The sequence below is a fragment of the Simochromis diagramma genome, unplaced genomic scaffold, assembly GCF_900408965.1.
Source record: "Simochromis diagramma unplaced genomic scaffold, fSimDia1.1 OVJJ01000387.1, whole genome shotgun sequence".
In the NCBI taxonomy this organism is placed as follows: domain Eukaryota; kingdom Metazoa; phylum Chordata; class Actinopteri; order Cichliformes; family Cichlidae; genus Simochromis; species Simochromis diagramma.
The window spans coordinates 1,442,033-1,460,005 of NW_024387152.1; the positions used below are offsets into that span (position 1 = coordinate 1,442,033).

General features: G+C 41.4%; 1 protein-coding gene across 1 annotated transcript in view; it reads left to right on the top strand.

The window, feature by feature from the left end:
* The first annotated feature begins 10,405 nt into the window (after positions 1-10,405).
* The window catches only part of LOC120743837 (chemokine-like protein TAFA-2), a 95,169-nt gene continuing 87,601 nt past the window's right edge, over positions 10,406-17,973 (top strand). The window contains exon 1 of the mRNA XM_040047757.1: positions 10,406-10,921. The gene's annotated coding sequence lies outside the window, so the exon portion shown is untranslated. The remainder of the gene's footprint in view (positions 10,922-17,973) is intronic.

A 17,973-nucleotide genomic window follows, 5' to 3' on the forward strand; every position in this document is an offset into this window, starting at 1 on the left:
GTTAAGCCTTCAGAAGATAACTTTAGAATTTTTAAACTGGGCCAGATTCGACAGAAAGGGATTGTATTTCTCTGTAAGATGACATTTTTAACCACCGATCTCGTCTGCCTCCTCCTACTCCTGCTTAGAGCTGACTTTTCTTCAAAATACTGCTATTAGTAGCAGTGAATGTGGGCTCGCTGGTTCTTTCCTCTCTAAAGTGTCTTTTATCTTGGCTCCCTCTGGTGTCTTTTCCTCAGTAAGCTGGAGTCAGTTGAGTAAAAGACACTACTGGGAACCCAGAAAGAGTGGGTAAAAATTCCCCCTGCTGCCTCTCATATAAAATGCTCCCAAATTGCAACCAATGGTCTGCACAGCTTATCATTAATCATTAGCAGATCTTGTCATCAGGGGAAAATGAGGAGGTCAGAGAGAAGAGGGGTGAGCAGGTGGAAGAGCGGGGGCTGAGATGGATGAATGAATTCAGTGTAGCCCCATTGGCGGCGTACACAAACAGACTAGATTGTTTCAGTGGTCGTGCTTTGCACAGTGATGTCCCTGCAGAAGCACATCTGTATGAATGGGATGTTGTGTGACTATCAGGCAATTTAAACCTGTGCGAACATGCATCCAGGACGGACAAACTCCTTGTTGGGAGGGGTTAAAAAAGATTGCCACCCTCTTGTAAGGATTTACGGGGATGAGAGCAGCGCAACATAAAAACGAGGAATTGAGGAGACAATAGAAGTTTTATCCTATTTCACTTGGGCCAGATATCCAGCTGTGCTGCTCAAATATGTAAAGCCAAAGGGGCGCGTCCCTGCTTGTGTTTGTGTCAGACCCTCTAATCCAGCTTATATACACAGGGCCACAGTGTACCAGGGTGTTAAATCCAACGATGGGTTATGGGCACAATATCTTTTAATACTTTTCAATGCAAGTGGAAGAACATTCTGGAACAATAATACATGTATATATATATATGCATCTGCAGAAAACTTTTCTCTTCAACCTCCAAATTGAGCCCTTTCTGTCTGATCCCATCCTGATAAGAACTAAAGCTGTTTATGAGATTTAGAGGAGGAAAGAGGGAGAATAAGGCTGTGCGAGAGAAAGACAAAAAAACAACTGAGAACTAGAGAGGATTAAAAAAGATTGAGAGAAGGAGCACGAGATATTCCTGTCCCTGAACCGGTAGTGCAAAACAACATAATCCCAGATTTTTATGGGCACTATTTTTGCTGGAAAGCTTTTGGATTATGAGTGGCTGTTGCTTTATATCGCCTGTATGTCATTGTGTAAACATGACCCCACGGCCTGCTGCTCAGATGAGGGAAGCTGAGAGACCGAATACAAGTGTAAACTAGACAAATGACAGGAGAGGAGTTTTCCTAAGGTTTTTTTTTTAATTTATCAAGAATGAAGCTAAGACATCTCTCAGACATAATTTCTGTTTTCCACATTACTGATCCTCTGTAGTTTTAAAAGCAACCTTTCTTCAAATGTATGTGTGTTTGGGATTTCACAGGCACTGTGAGGGCCAGAATGGCTCATAAAGTTGTGACATAATCTCCACCTTGATCACTGAATATTTTAAAAAGTCATGGAAACAAGTCTCGTTGCACCATCTCTTGTTGCACTGCGAGAGCTTTCCAGCTGGTGTGCATATCATCACACATGTATGGGATAACTGACTCCCATCCACACATGGGTATCCGATAAATTAAAGGCTCATCACACTGAGTCACACCCTTTTTCTAGAGGAGCCGGGGTGCTTCCAAAAATGGTGTCGCCTAATTTCTAAACTAAAACATGTCATGGTTTTGTGTCATCCTTATCATGGTTGATAGAGGTAAGGCAGCAATTATCCACAGTTTTATGTTAGCAATCTATCAAAACATCAATCCAGAGACAATTAGGCACCTACAGAAAATGATTAAATAATTGCACAGTTCTCCTACAGGGATTTAGAGTGAGTTTGAACCAGTTGTTTACTCTGATGGCTCTAATAATATTGTTTTCACACACATCAGTTAGGTATTCTCAACAAAAAAAGGGGCTTAAAAGCCGCTGCAACCTACTTGCCCAGATATAAATGGAAGACACACAGATAACAACCAGGTGATAAAGATATCAAAGCATTTGCTGTAGCAGCAGAAGGGCTTAGTATTATCGTTGGGAATTAGTTGAGGTCAAACAGAAAGCCAAAGGGTGAATACATTAGATTTACCAGGTAGTCAGAAACACAACTGCAATGTTACTGAACGTTTCTCAGTAGTGTATTTACTGTAATGAAAACACTTGTTGATTACTGGTTGACCAAATTAACTTAAAGGTACAGTAAATCATTTTGTGAGTTGGATTAATGGGAAAAAAATACTGTAGTCATAAATATACATTAATTTGTATGTAATTACATCTTCCATTAAACTGATGGATTCTCATAAACTTTGAATTAATCCATTAAAAATACATAGGAGCAGGCGCCGGTTTGTGGAGACTGTAACGGTGTCCCACCACCCTGCCACATACATACTACGCCAAAGGTGGAGGAGAGAACTTGTTCACATGTTGTGGAGGCAAAAATGTAACTTATTTATGCAGCTGCAGAATCAAGATAAAGTATGAGGAAACATGTTTTATTTTTGAGTCTCCTTCAACAATGAAGCAAAAACGTCAGGAAAGAGACAACCTCTGAATAAAACGTTATCCGGTTCTTCCTCGTGTCAAGTCTCGCAGACGTACGACCCTCCTGTGTCGGAATAGCTGACAAAATGCCAGCTAAACAATAACAACACTAGTTATTTATAAGATAACGCTATGTTGAGCTCCATTGTCCAAAAAAATCATGCTTTCCATCTGATAAACAGTTTGATGACATCCTCACTTCATATAAAAGTTTATTTGCTAAGTATCCAAGTCCAACAATATCTTCTAATAAAGTTTCACTAACAGAGGCTGACAGCAGAAAAGTTCAACAACTCACCTCTGTATGCTGTCATCAAGCTAAAGTGAACTTCATTGACTCACTGATTCATATCGCACCTCTTTCATAAAGTTTTACAGCTCTCCCCCAAGTAAATTTAGGTTGTTCCAGATTAAGTCAGCAGTCACATTTTCTGAATTCCCAGTTTGCATTTTTGGAATTTCAGAATTTTCAATTTCCTTTCATTAGGATCGACAACTCAGAAAGTGGGAGCAGCCCCACCAACCCTGACTAAACAATCCAAGATGACAGCAAACAGTTTATGAAACTGTCAAACTTTTGATCTGTCCTGCCTCTGCTGTGTATCTGAGATGTACTAAATAAGCCTTAATGCAGAGCAATGACCAGGCATTGTCTTCTCGACTGACTGTTTGAATGCTAGGGAGCCGTAGAAATGTGGCGATAGATGTTCAAGTTTCTCACTGGGCACGGCGTAAACAGTGGACTGACAGACTGTCCAGACAGCAAAAGGCAACTGTCTGGTATCTGGATGCTCTCACTACAGATGAAGTGTGAGTCCTTTTGTTGTTTAAGCGCTAAAAAACATGAAATAATGCAAAATATTGACACATTCATTTTTTCTTATAGTGTGCATACATTATTATGTTTATTTTTGGGTTTTTTACACAAACAGTAGAATGAACATGCTGGCCAGTCAAGGTACAGTCTAGATTTCATGTTTAAGACATGTTTGGCAGAGACCACTGAAGGATTATGGACTTGAATTGTGAGGGGTAAAAAAACTGAATCCAGCTGATTGTAATCTGTAATCTAGCAGTGAGATTTTACACACTGTAACTTTAAAAGTACAGTTACATCATGTTGTATTCATTATTGTTACTACTTACCTGATGGCATGTGGCCAAAAAATAAAATACCCGATTAAGGCAAAAGGAGATTGGTTAAAAATAAATGATTGCAAACTGCATGTTGGAAACAGAATGTGGACTAACGTCTTTTTTATGCTCATTCTTAGAAAACATCAAACTACTCCAGATCTGGCTCATCCGTCAAAGAGCCTTCTGTTTAAGGACACAGAAATGAATGCTGTTTTATTTCTGTGGAGGACAAACTGTCCCTGCATGCTACCAGCACCAGAACAGAAGAGAAAACAACATCAAGTGATGCCACAGCTCTCTTTATTCCCTCCCTAGAAATACAATGATCTGTTTGTTGTGCTTATCAAAGTCTGGAACATGGAAAGGTTACGGCATATGTATCAAACTGGATTTTATTATGGATTGTGGTTTCTTAGTCCTTTGACATCATCTAGTTGGAGATAATAGGAGTAGATAGCTAGCAGAAGGCAAACCAAACCAAATCAGCACTTTCACTGATTCCAGGCTACAACAGAAAGAGTCTATCCATGAAATCCATGTATGAAAAGCTGCAACAGTAATTGTAATAAACATAAGAGTGGATGAATCTACAGGTAATGAACCAGATGCCATTTGTAGTGACGATACCATAGAAAGATTGTCCAAATGATTTATTTGCATTGTTGTATCTTAAGTGCATTATTTTCTCATAATTCTTCTACTGGCCTTCAGAAAAAATAAAAGAGCTATTTTAGCAAGAGGATTAATGAGTTTCCGAACTTCCTGGATTTCAGAGATAGATGCTTTCCAAGACTTGGTGGAGACCAAAACCTGAGCTAAAAGGAGAAGGTGTGTTCGATATACATTCGACAGGCAATGGAAATGAGGCTCAAAATTAATAATGTGTGTGCTACTAATGTTTTTATAGGAGCAAATATACAGGCACATATAAATTGAATGTTTTGAAGTGACGCAGTTATAAGGACACACTTGCTGAATTAATGTGTGTATATTTGTGTCATGGTTCAGGTTGAGTGTCAGGTTGTGGTGTATTTTTCCATCCTGTCCCTTGGGTCTAGGTTTCTCACTCTAGTCTCGCCTCACCTGCAGATCATCAGAGAGCAAACACCAGCTCAAGCTTCTACTCTTTGCCAGGTTGTCTTCTGCCTCATAGTGGTCAACTGGCTTCCATGTTGTTGCTTATGTTCTTTTCCCTCCTCATATTAATCCAGTTCTTACATATATCTGTGCTCTTGGATCAGTACAGCTTTGTTCATTAAGATTCCTTTCCTGAGACGCCTGAGAAGAAACAGTTGTCCATTGTATCTGCCTTTGGGTCCAAACTTCATTACAGCCTTTTCAGCCCTTCATAGTGTGTGCCTATTCAAAGCTTGGCTGTGCAGATTAGCCACTCTGTGTGTTGCAATGTAGCCCTGCACTTGGGTCTCCAGCAATAAACTACCATGCCTGCTCTTGATTTGCAAATTTATACATCAAAAAGTACACAATCTTCTCAATCTTCCCAAGTGCACAACCATTTTTCACTTGTGACTTTCAGTGTGATAAAGCTTCTCAGAGATCTGAGCGCCTCAAACAAAACCATCTGTTCAGTTTAGCTGAACATGTACTTTAGTTTAATATTTCCATTTTCTGACGCACTACACTCAGAGTAAAAGATTTAACCTTTCCCCTCAGAGTATTAGTTGCTAGTTACTTTTAATGTTGTGATTTTCTCGTGGAAATATGTGCAGAGAACAGGCAATATTTTGTAAATTTAATAGAGCTGAAAAAAAGATTTGATTAAAAAAACATCTAGACTCCATGGTTCCTGCATTTAAAATGTTGCAAAGCAGCTTCTTTGTCATTTCAATAATTCATTTTTTTTTCATTTGTTTCAATCCTTTGCTTTTGGATGTGAATAAACTTGTTAAAATCCCTCTAACCTTCAGTCAAGGTTTAAATTCCATGTAAATTCAAAATTCAGCCGTGATTCATATTCAGCCTCTATTAGGATCTCGTTCACTGATAGCTGTCCATTTCTTTTTGTCTCCTGTACATTTTTGCCCACTGCAGCAAGAAATGCAGTGGAAAGAGCACAGGCCAGCATCACAGGTGTCCTTTTCTGATGCAGCATCCTGCAGCTCTACAGGGAGGATCTCCAGGTGCTGCCATAACATCAGTGAAATGTTGTCATTCATCATGTCATGTTGATCTAAAGGCTGGGGTTCAGAAACTGCCTGAGGTCACATGCTAGCATTTACTGGCTTTCCCAGGAGAAAAGCACAATATGAGCAATAGCACTGTATGGCCTGAATGGTCAGCGAACGTGAGTTGAAAAAAATGCCTGATGGAAAAAGAGCCGTGTGGAGGAGAGCTGGAGGTGATAATAAAGTGCGAGCATCACACGGTGATTTCACATTAGTGGCTGTTTTTTTAATTAACCCCACTAACCCCACACCCTCTAAGGACAATTACTCTAATAAGTGGATTGCATATTCATAAAGACAAATGAATGGAATTAAAAAACATTCTTGTTTGTATTTATGGTGTTTTTAACTGTATTTATTACAGAAAGATGCTGTAGCCTATGAATAACAATGAGGTTATTCTTCTGCTCTTAGTGAAATAAGCTCATTCTGCTCACTCACATTGCACATCTACTGTAAATGACATTTTAAGTGAATGAAGCAGAGTGAAAGGGGATCAGAATAAGGTGTGTCTAGAATGTCTGTAATGTAATTTTAATGGAGCTAACTGTAGTGTAGTTACCGCTAATGAGCTAGACTTATCCAGCGTTCATGCTGCGATGTGAGGCCATCAATTAGGAATGAGGGCGGAGACTGGTCTTTCATGCTCTTCATAGCTTTGAAGGAATTAGTCTGTTTGAACATTTACACCTTTGAGTGAACGAGCGTAACAGACAAGAGGAGAAAGGGTTGAGTTAGTAAGATGCGCCCTGCTGCTCTCTGAGATAAAGGCTCCTCTGCTGAGGGCAGCTCTGTCTGTGATAAGTGATTTGCTGTAACTTTTTTACGCTACAATTCTTAGTTTTCTGAGATGTAAAAGCACTGCTCGGGGTAAGAAAAAAACGGGTGGAAAAAAGATTCTTCAGCATTTTCAGTTTAACGGATGAATGCACAGATTTCTGGATTACAGGAAGATTCCTGAAAGTCAGCATAACTCGATTTTTTGTGTGCAGACAAAACGGCATATTTGGAGTGTCCAGAAATAATGCAAATATGCTCTATGGAGATTACGCTCATGTGGGACTGTGGAAAGTCATCTTTGGGGGAAAGGAAGAGTATGAGTGATGGACCTAAGGAGGGACAGCAAGAACACAGAAAAACAGCCATCAAAATAGATACCACAGCAAGAAAGAACAACTGCGACAGAGACACCTTCAGCTGCTGTCTTTCATATGCTAATGCTGGCATGACTGCCTGCCAGTGCAACACAGAAGACAATTTTGTGTATGTGCATGAGGGTTTATTCCATATGAAGGATGCACTCAGCACTCAGTAGTGGTAGTAAGAGTCATTTGAATCTTGCACAGAAGTAGAAACATAAAGCTTTAACCTTCATTTTACTGTAAAGAAGTGAACTTTATAGATGCATAAGATGTAATCCACTTTGTGATGACAGAATATACGTAACAGATGGTGTCAGCAGTCTGATCTGATTCTGTTAAACAGTCTTCCTTGACATAGATCGATGCACCGTAGTGTTTTTCTTTCACAAACTTTCACTGATGCCCTAAAACTGGTCAACTTAAATAAGCTACAGCCATGCATGGACCTGTTCCATCATTCCTTTGAACTTTCTTTTAGCCACATTTTATATTAACTAGCATCATATCAGATGCTTTTAACTTGACAGAGCCAACCATTAATTGCTTGTTTGTCCACTAAGGAGCGATAGTATCATTCACATTTGGAGTTGTGTTTGTATCATTGTGGAAAATGTCGTACTTTTATACTGGTCTTTACCAAATCCAGAGGAAACATCTGTAATGATCTGTAGGTGGAAACAGAGGACAAAGGAAGAGAGTTTAAAATAAACAGACTTGAAACTACAAACAAATAAAACACAAATAAAAGCAGCAAAACAGGCAGTGCACAGGAAGACTTACAGTAATAGACGAGTGTAATGACCCATGATACAAGTCGACGTGGCAGAGAGGGGGAAACATAGACTAAAAACACTCAAAGGGAGGACAGCTACACACGGGTGGAGTAGCTAAAGTCAGGGCAAGAAACACACAGAGGCTGAAAAAAGATCTAAAGAAGAGCAAAGGTCAGAGCACACGCAGAAATGTCGATTAAAAAAAAAAGATAACTCAGGTTGCTCTCGTGATTTGGTTCCTTAGCAAATAAAAGCTTCACTTTGCTCACCAGATAGTTGCTCTTTTATCTGCAGTTTGGTGCTGAGCTGCAGTGAAAGGAAACCAAAGCTGCAGGCCGGTCAAAGCTGTTGGAAACAGGCAAACTATGGCTTCAGGAAATAATTCTCTGTAGGTTTATCGCATTAAATGACCATTTTTTAACTATACTTTTTTGAATTGTACATTGTTATGAATTATAAATACTTTAAAGATCCACTTCTTCTGCTGGACCCAATTAGCTGAAGGCTGCAAGCCACAGACATACGCAGGACGTTGAGAAGCAGAGAGACAAACAGCTTATGAACAATAAAATCGTCTTTAAAATCATCGTAAAAGAATACATTTTCTTTACTGTGAGGTCTTACAAGTGATAAGTGCCAAACGGGACACTGCCTACTATAATTATTGCTCTGATGATTATGAGTAGTACAGAGCCATGTGGCAAACGCCTCATGTTTACCGAGGATTATCTGCTGGTCCTGCAGGATTTGTCTTCTTTTCAGCTGTTTCACTGAGCTGATAGAAGGAAAAGTATGACAAATGAATACGATTAGACTGTTTGGAGCTGCTCGATTATCATGTCCACGTGACTGTGTATGTGTGTGCTCGCATGTTTCATGCCTTGTATACTCACAATATGCAACTTCAAGGCTGTCATGTGATATGTAAAGGAAAGCGAGTATTCTGTGAACAAGAGCTCTGAGTGGCACATGTTAAATCCCACTGTGTGTGTGTGTCTGTGTGTGGGTGAACATGTATGTGCATAAATGCCAAAGATCCCAAAGGAATTAGACTGATTTTTGAGGGCTTCCAAGCAGGCCCGGCGATCCTGCGTTGCATGCATGTCTCTGTTTGTTATCTTGCAGTCCACATGCTGAGTTTAACTATGCTGCCAGAACGCAGTACAGAAGACAAATCCCATGGTTGGGCTTTCCAGGTTATCCATGATTCACCCGTGTTACTTTAGCGAGCAAGAGAGAAGAAGAGAGAGGAACAAAGAGACAGAGGGAGAATGAGAATTAAGAAGCTAGCATACAAGGGGAGGATTAAAGAATGAGCAATAAAAACAAAAGTTAAAAAGAGGCGAGGAAATAAAAGGAGGGGAGAGGAGTGCTGAAGGTTCAGGAGGGTGACCAGAAAGGAGAGCAGATCAGTAATCTGAACTCTTTGTCAGCGTAACAGATTAGCTCACTGGGTGAAATGATATATGACTGGCAGCAGGCCTCCCCACGTGCACACGTGCACAATCACACCCCCACTATGGATCAATTACCCTGTCATCCATGTGTGCAGCCATACATCATCACCTCGATTACATCTCGCACACACTTGTATGCTCACTCCAATATAAAGCACACACCACCATCAGAACTTCAGTTGTACTTTGTCTCACTAAGTGTTTGTGCGAGTGTAGAGTTTTACTACCAGGTTTCTCCGCCGCCTGATTTCTGTGTCCTTAATACCTATTACTGTCTATCTGTTTCTCCTGCCACCAGAGGGGAAACTGCACACTTTGTGACACACACATACAGTACACATGCACAGTCACACTTTAGAGGGCCAGTGGGGACTACTTCCTCAAATGAACTGCACTGGTCAGAGTGACTGAGTCTGGACAAAGTCATTTGTTGTGAGTAAACTTCTTTGGGCAGTTCAGGTCATTTCGGGCAACAGAACACACATAAAGACGCACACAGACACACACTCGCTCAGGCAGAGAGGCCGGTCAATTTGGACGGTATGGTGTCGATCACCCCTTCGCTCCTTTTGGTGTAGTCTACTGGGAAATGCCCGTAGCTCAGCTAAAGTGAGTTCAATTTAATTTGAACCTCTCACCGTTGAGAGAGGGGCGCGTGTGCACACACAGATACAGACAGAAACATAGACACACACACACACACACACACTGAGACAATAATATTGTTTTGTTCTTCATGAAGTGACACAAACATTTTTGCTGATACATCTGATGTTGTCTGACTGCACGTGTGCATTGTGTGCATGTGTTTTGTGTCAGGACGCTGGCTGATGCTTCTTTCTGTTTCACTGCCAGCAATAAACCGCTAATATCACATATCCAACATGTCTTGGCGCAGCCCATATGGCCCTTCTCCACATTACTGTACAGTATCATTTACATTTATTGCCCGCACATTGGTGAGCAGTTCTTCCCAAACTAAACCGCTAGGGGGCGCTGCTCCGCTTCAGAGTTTTACACTCTAAAGGCAATCCTCTCCATCTTCCTGGCGGACAAGCAGGAGCGCAGTAACAGTCTGCGTGACTCCCCGACCGCAACGCATCTCTGTCCCGCCACTGGGCTGCTTTCACACTACATCGTTTAAAGAGGAGAAAAAGAAGGAGACTGCTGCTGCAAAACAGAAGCCAGGTTTCCAAACTGGCTGTTTCTTCCTTCGTGACATGGCTTAATAACTAAGTTTCTGTGCAAAAGCGGAGGACAGGAGCGGAACTTTCAGGAGACCTTTCCTTGCACAGGAGTAGTAGCAGGAGCACCACCCCAGAAGGTCACGTCTGCAACCGGCTCCTTTTTTGTGTGTGTCTGCTACCCGGCTTCGGAGGTGGATGGTATGGTATAACTTTTCCGCTCCAGTCGAACTGAGCGGCCGGTGTCACAGAGGAGCTGTTTTCCGCTAGTGGAGTGGGGATGCGAGTCTCTTCTCTGTCTCGGATAGCGGAGCGGCTATGAGGAGAGAGGTTCACCTGCTGGGCTAACAGAACAAGACCACACCGCACCAACAGGTATGGGTCACAGGGTAGCCTTTACACCTGGGCGGAGCTGCTCGGTGTCCCTCACGGTTTTAACGCGCCTTTAGTTAACAGCAGGAGAAGTGAGCGTGATAAAAAAAGACAAAAAACAAAAAAAGTCAATTACTAACCCACCTGACATGCACGGATGCAGCCGTGTCACAGTCTACTGGTTAGCACGCCTTAGAAAACCATTTACGCACGAAATGGATTACACTTCATCCGCTCCATTTGTAAAGAAATAGAAAGGGATTGGATTTTAGGAAGGCATTAGAGTTGTGAAAATGATTTCTAGTGGCGCCACCCGTCAGCCCGGTCTGCTTTGGTGTCAGTTTTATTCACGCGGTTGTGATTTTATAGCAAAGACAAATGATTGCGGTTGTTTCAGATATTGCACAGCCTATAGAACCTCTCTCTCTCTCTCTCTCTCTCTCTCACACACACACACACGCACACGCACGCATACGTATGCGCACGCACGCACGCACAAGGGCGCTCAGGTAAAGCTGTGCGTATGCGGGCATTGAAGGATTCTGTGCGCTATTTTAGGCAGACCTGCCGTGTGGTGGTTGTCACTTCACGATGATTATTTTTTTGTGATTGATCCTATTAGCTGGATCCACATGTGCCAAATAATTGATAAATTAAAGTAAGAGGCCGCATTCTTAAAGAAAAAGAGCTGATAAGGAACCTTTATGCTTTCCTTATTCTCTATTCCCCATTATGCTCTATTACATGTCTCCTGGTTTAACAGTTGCACTCAGTGTGGAGTGTTTGTAGGCTTAACATGACTGAAATGCAGGCCACTGCTTTTGCATGTTAAACATTGAGAGGCTATGCAGGGGTGGATGTGTGAATGTGAAAACTTTACATTGACGATGGCAGCATAAATCATCAGTCTAACAGAGGAGAGGCTGTGAGTTAGGTGTTCCAGGCTCTACTTTTCTTTCCTTCACTGTTAAAAAGAAGAAGGTAGTGCCGGTTTCAAGCCTCTTCATGACCTAGACCTGGTTATAAAGTGTTGTGTGCACACAGGCTTGTTTAATTTAAACAAAGCTGGCCATCCCGACTGTGAATATTTTCGACATGTTACTGCTCCATCTGTCGCTGTCTCTTTCTCTGCTTCCGTTTTCACAAGCCTCCGTGAAGAGCACAGGGGAGGCGAGCCGAGGTGAACTGAGGGAGTTAGAAAATAAGAAGGAAGAGAACTGCCAGCAAGACTTGATGGTAGGAGGAGAAAGATTGCACAGAGGTGATGGTGAGCAAGAGCAACAAGGGAGATTGGTTGGATTGTTGGGGTTTATGGAGCGATACAAGAATGCTCTGTAATTTGTGGGCAAGGATGGGCCTTAATGTGGCCGCAAATGCTATCTGCATTTATAGTATGCTTTCCATTTTATTGACCACTGACAGATTTGGCAGACTTGGCTTTGGCCCTTAAAGCCTGTCATTGCGAAGTTGCCTCTTCACCGTTGCCTATAAGACCCAGTGTTTTGTGGGTTGATGTAGCTGCCAGTTGAGAAATGGTGAGATGGAGACTTTGATGTACTTGTTCTCTGGCTCAGCTGTGTACACTCGGATCTCAGTGAGTGCTCTTCGGTGACGGGAGTAGTACACAACATGTGCAGTCTCTTTTTGAGGCTAATTAAACCCACAAAGGCTAATGCTCCAGACACTCAGTCAGATTTCTTGCTTCTTTAAATCAGCAATTCAGCGACGCTTACATATCTGGAAAAAACCCTTTTCCCCCATATTGATTAGTTTTTCTTGTATTAGATAACGCCGTCACAGGTGTGATGGTTGCTGAAAAGGGGCCTCTGCACACCTACATGCCTTACAAATAAACAATTTAGAAAAAATCTGTCATTAATCATCATTATTTGCTTGTTATTTGCAAATTCATAATCAGTTTTAATCAAAAACAAATGTGTTCCTCTTTCAAAAGCAAAGACATTTCTAAGTGACCCCAAAACTTTAGGCACTAGTGAACTTTGTTAACATGAAAAGTTTAGTCACAAAATATTCTGGGCTTCTACTCACTTTACTAACCGCAGAGAAATGAAAGATAGAAATGAGGAAAACTAAAGAAAAATGAAGACAGAGCAGAATGAAGTTAAAAGAGGTGGGATTTTTGTTCTGGTTGTCACTTCAAGGAATGCATTTTTTGTTTGGATTTATGAATCTAAAATAGAACAACTGTAACCAAGTACCTTCAGGGCTACATAAGTCCCAAAAATGGCACATGAGACTAGCTACAGATGTAAGCCCATCCCTACAGACTTTCGATTTTAGAGCATGATTTTGGTCTCCCCGACTAATTTCTTTCTCCAGATACTCAATCAAGGCTTAAACTTAGATGTATGGCAGCTCTGACTGGCAGGAAGATGCTGACAAAGGCATCTGTAGCCACTGGCTGCCTGCTGGGTCTCATTTTAGATAATCTAAGTCGCTGGACTGGACCTCTTGACCAATTTTCTGGTGTTGATGCATCATGGAACACCAACCCGGAGTAAAAAGAGTCTGTGCTTCAGCTTAGGTGTCTGTCTGATGTAAATATGTAATCTATAGATGGACCTTTCTAATGAAATAATGAAAGCTGCTAATCTAACTCTCCAGTGTTTATTTAGATCACGTAAGAATACAAACAAATGGCTGATGCTACAGAGCAGATGTGGACAATTCATTTTCCCAAAGGGTCACATGAAAAACTGGAGCTATTGTGGAGGGACACACCAATAAACTAAACTCGGTTCTGCTCACTAATAATTTTAACTCTCTATAAGCTTATTGGTGCGTTCCTTCATAACTGTCCCCAGTTTGGCATCCAGCCTCTTGGAAAAAGGAACTGCCCACCCCTGCCACAGGGGCTATGTGCAACTTTGCACAGAAACCCCCCCAAAACAATGTAAGTGCAGATATGTTTTGCTTAGTCATTTAGGAAACATTTAGTTACTACAGCCTACATCCTGCTACAGGCTGCAGAGCATGCTCAAATTACTTAATATGAATTTCCATCTTGGATGAATCACATTATATCCCATTTAATGTGAGGGAGAGAGAGAGAGAGAGAGGGAGAGAGAGAGTCTCTTCCATGACGTTACAAAGTAACAGATGTTTGCCCTGAGAATATCGTTCCTGGTGAGTTGAATGGTTTGGTTCTGGGTTCAAGGTTATATTAAGTTTAGTCTCCGTGCACTTGATTATTCATTGGTTGGGAAAACAAATGTGTTTTCACAGTCACACTGTTTAGACTGACCTCGCTTGTTTGTGTGTGCATATGCAAATATGAAAATGTGTATGTTTGCGTGTTTTGCATTTTATGTCTTAATTAGTGGGCCAGAGATGCAACAAAGGTCATGGCTGCCATCTTAACTCCTACACCACAGCAGAACCCCAGTGTATATGTGCTTCAGGAAAAATTGATGGCTCAGTATGAAGATTAATGTAGGGAATAATGCACTGCTTTACCAAAAAAACAAAAAATCGGTGTCCTGATTTTACTCCTTTTTTAGTATTTTATAAATTCATAACTGAATGTTGCTAGAATGTGATTGATGGTATTGGACATGAACACAGTGACAGCAGACTCCTGTCACAGACGTGCCTGAGGTGATTGCAGACTGCAGGACTTGGTCAGATTGGACCATTTTCACCCCGACTTCCTGCAGCCTCATGACCAAAGCAGATACATACAGATGCTTTCATGTTTCTACATCCCACAATTTTATGTCTCCCTCTGCACCTTTAACACACACTCTACCCTTTCCTGTAGTTTTCTGACTTGCTTTCTTTATCCATCTCTTCTACCAATAAATCCTCTGGGCCATGGGAATAATGTCAGAGCTGTTATCCGGAGAGAGAGAGAGAGATTGGAAAAGAGAGATAGTTCTAATAAAGACAAAGAGATCAACCAGAGGAAACAAAAAATACACTATGCGGCCTATAAAAGGTGATCTCGTTTTCATTCGTAGCTGCGTGCGATGAGAAGAGAATAGGAGAGATGGGAGGGGGGGTGAACAAGACTGAGAAACAGGAAGGAGTAAGACAGAGACCTAGACAGAGCGAGAGAGAAAAAAAAGCTACAGGGGCTAAATAAAAATAAATAAAAAGCATGTGTCCTATAAAAGAGTGTTCTGTATTTCATTGGCCATCTCCAGTAGCTGTGTGTGGTGAGCTGAGGCCCGGGGGGGGGGGGACGAGTAGCCACTCTAAATGTGTGTAACCCACATAAAGAAATTGTTTCTGGGAGATCGAGCCTCGTAAATTCATTCCTAGCCGTCAGCCCTGTTCTTATCCCACCTCCCAAAGGTGAGCTATAACATCCAAACACATATTCTTTAGATTCTTTTCCCGCTCTGTCGCTACACACAGACACACACACGTATTTTTCAGCACAGATCCAGATGCACACATCCGTCAGCAGAGCCTCACTTTATCTCTATGCATTTTTTTATTTCCTTCTTTTTTTTTGGGGGGGGGGGGGGTGCACACAGATATACTGTACACACACATCCACTTTTGATAAGCACATTTTTTTTCAACAGAAAATACACATTCACAGAAATGCAGACACACATTGCTTTACTCCCAAATGGCTTGTGTGGGACAGTTACAGTGACAGCTACAACAACATCAGGACCTGCTGTGGAACAAAACAGCGTCAGAGAGAAACAGCACCAGATGCTGAGCTCACAGCTCCAGGATTACCTTAGCCTGAACAAACTCCATTACTGCCTCTATTACGCAGGTATACACAGGCCGGGAAAAAGCACTTTGCAGAACCACTGTTTACCCACCACCTCTCGCCCCCACGCTGCTTCCTTCGACTACAGAGCAAGGAAAGGGTGAAGAGCGGGGGAAGGGGGTGGGTTTCATGGGGGGAAAGCATGAGGTGCATCTTTTCTCCGGCTGTGTGCGTCTAACTCAGGTTAATGTGGAGGGCGGATTCAGTATACACAAGAGGAAAAAAATCATTATTAATCTTTTTGCTAGTCAATCATTAGGAAAAAGAATCTGTATCAGTGCCAGCATATTTTATAATATTTCATTTACAATGTTTCTTTTTGTATTTACTGTCACTGTTTATTGACTGTGTCTACATTTTGGCCTTGTTGTCGGACAAAAATTACAATTTTTTCGACGTTCTCAAAAATGTTTCTTCCGTGTTATGATTACTTTTTAAAAAAATAAAGCTGTATGAAATGAAAATGTCAGCTTCCAGCTTTTCAAATGTGCTCTTTTATGTGGATTACTGTAAACTCAGCGCCTCTAGGATTTGAAACCAAAGCGCTTTTAGGACAATTTGTCAAAATATCCAACTTCTGCCTGCTCTTATTTTTCATCTGAATCTGTATAAAAAAAAATCGTTCAACTCTTGGTCAAAAAAAATCATCAATTTTAAGACAATGTGTTGAACTCGGCTTTTCAGTGAAGGCCATTCCTCATCATTTCTTACATTTTGTGCGCTAGCAGGCTGATGAATTCACTGAAAATAACAAGCAGCAGATAGAGACAGTCAGACAGCACGGCGATGACGAAGGAATACTGTGGCAATGATCGGGGTATGAGATCAGAGCGTTCCTGTGTGTTTGTGCGTGTACATGAGAGCTTTTCCAAGGCTGCTTACGTGATTGCGGGGCCATCAATACAAAGCTGAATGGCTTTTGCAAAACAGCATAAGTGGATGAGCAGAAGGTTAATAAGGGAGAAAAGCAAGTGTGTGATTCTGTGTGAAAATACACTATAAGTATGTGTGCATGTCTGAGGTGAGTGATGAACTGCCATGTATTTGAGCTGAAAGCCATCCATCACCCTCATCAGTGGCTCTTGGGTCCTGTCATTACACGTTTCCCTTCAGTTACACTGTTAATAGCATCTCTCTTGACCGGACTCTGCTGTCTTTCTGTCAGCCTCTCAAATGTTTCTTTTTTTTCCAGCACAAGGCAATGCCATCAACAGATGTAGTACACCAGTAAGTGAATGCACTGATATTTATAATGCTCTGACAGTCAGGAAATATTCGAAGCGAGTATCAAAGTCAGATTACTCATATTACAAGGGCAATATCCAAACCATTATTTAAGTAATGTTTCTGTTGCTTTTGAAAAATAATGAGCCTTTAAATGGGAAATAATGTCGATGCTCCCAGTGGCCAGCGAGGGGAGCTCCGTTCAGTCGAGATGTTGTGTTAAAGCCTTGATGCATAATCAAACACTTTGGTTTTAAATGTGCTGAATTTACATGTGAAAATACGAAGAAGTCAGAGCTGGTTATGCAATATAATGATATTATAGTAAACGCCACAAAGGGCATTGCATGGAGCCCTTTTATAATCTCTCACTCTTATCTGGTTTCCAACAACACATTGCTGGTTTTGCCTTGGTGCCGCCAGGCTGCATTTCACAGGTTTAAAAACTGTATGATAGACGCAGTCTTATGTGGTTAAAATTTAAGGAATTTCTAAAGGAAGAAAGTATTGCATACTGCACTTGTGAGTCATTTTTAGTCTTAGCCACCCTTTTTGACCTCACCAGTCTTTCTTTAGTGGAAAATGTGATCATTTCTAATTGGGCTCTAAAACGCAGCTACATATTAGTCTGGTATCTCCACAGATGACTGAAAACCACAGACAGCAGTGATGACATACAGATTCAGTGAGTCAGAACGCAGCACAAAAGAAGGCAGGTTGTGCTCTCCACCTGTTAAAGCAGAAACTTCCCGGCATGCTGGGAGAAAGAAGCTGGCTTGTCTGCAAAACATGTACCAAAGACGAAAAACACAGAGCGCTCCTGATCTTGTGTTTGTACATATAAAAGTTCTGAATCATGTCTTACTAAGTAATAACACGCTGTTCCTGAAACTTCAAGGCTCATTAACAGATAATTGTGATTAATTGAAACGTAGTGAAATATAGTGGATGCTCTTGCACCATTGTAGGCAAATGCAGAGGGTGCAGGTGAACCATTGTTACTATTTGTGGTAGCCAACTCGCTGTGACATGTTGCATCTTATTAAGGAAGCCGTTTGATTTGTTGATTTTGGCGCCA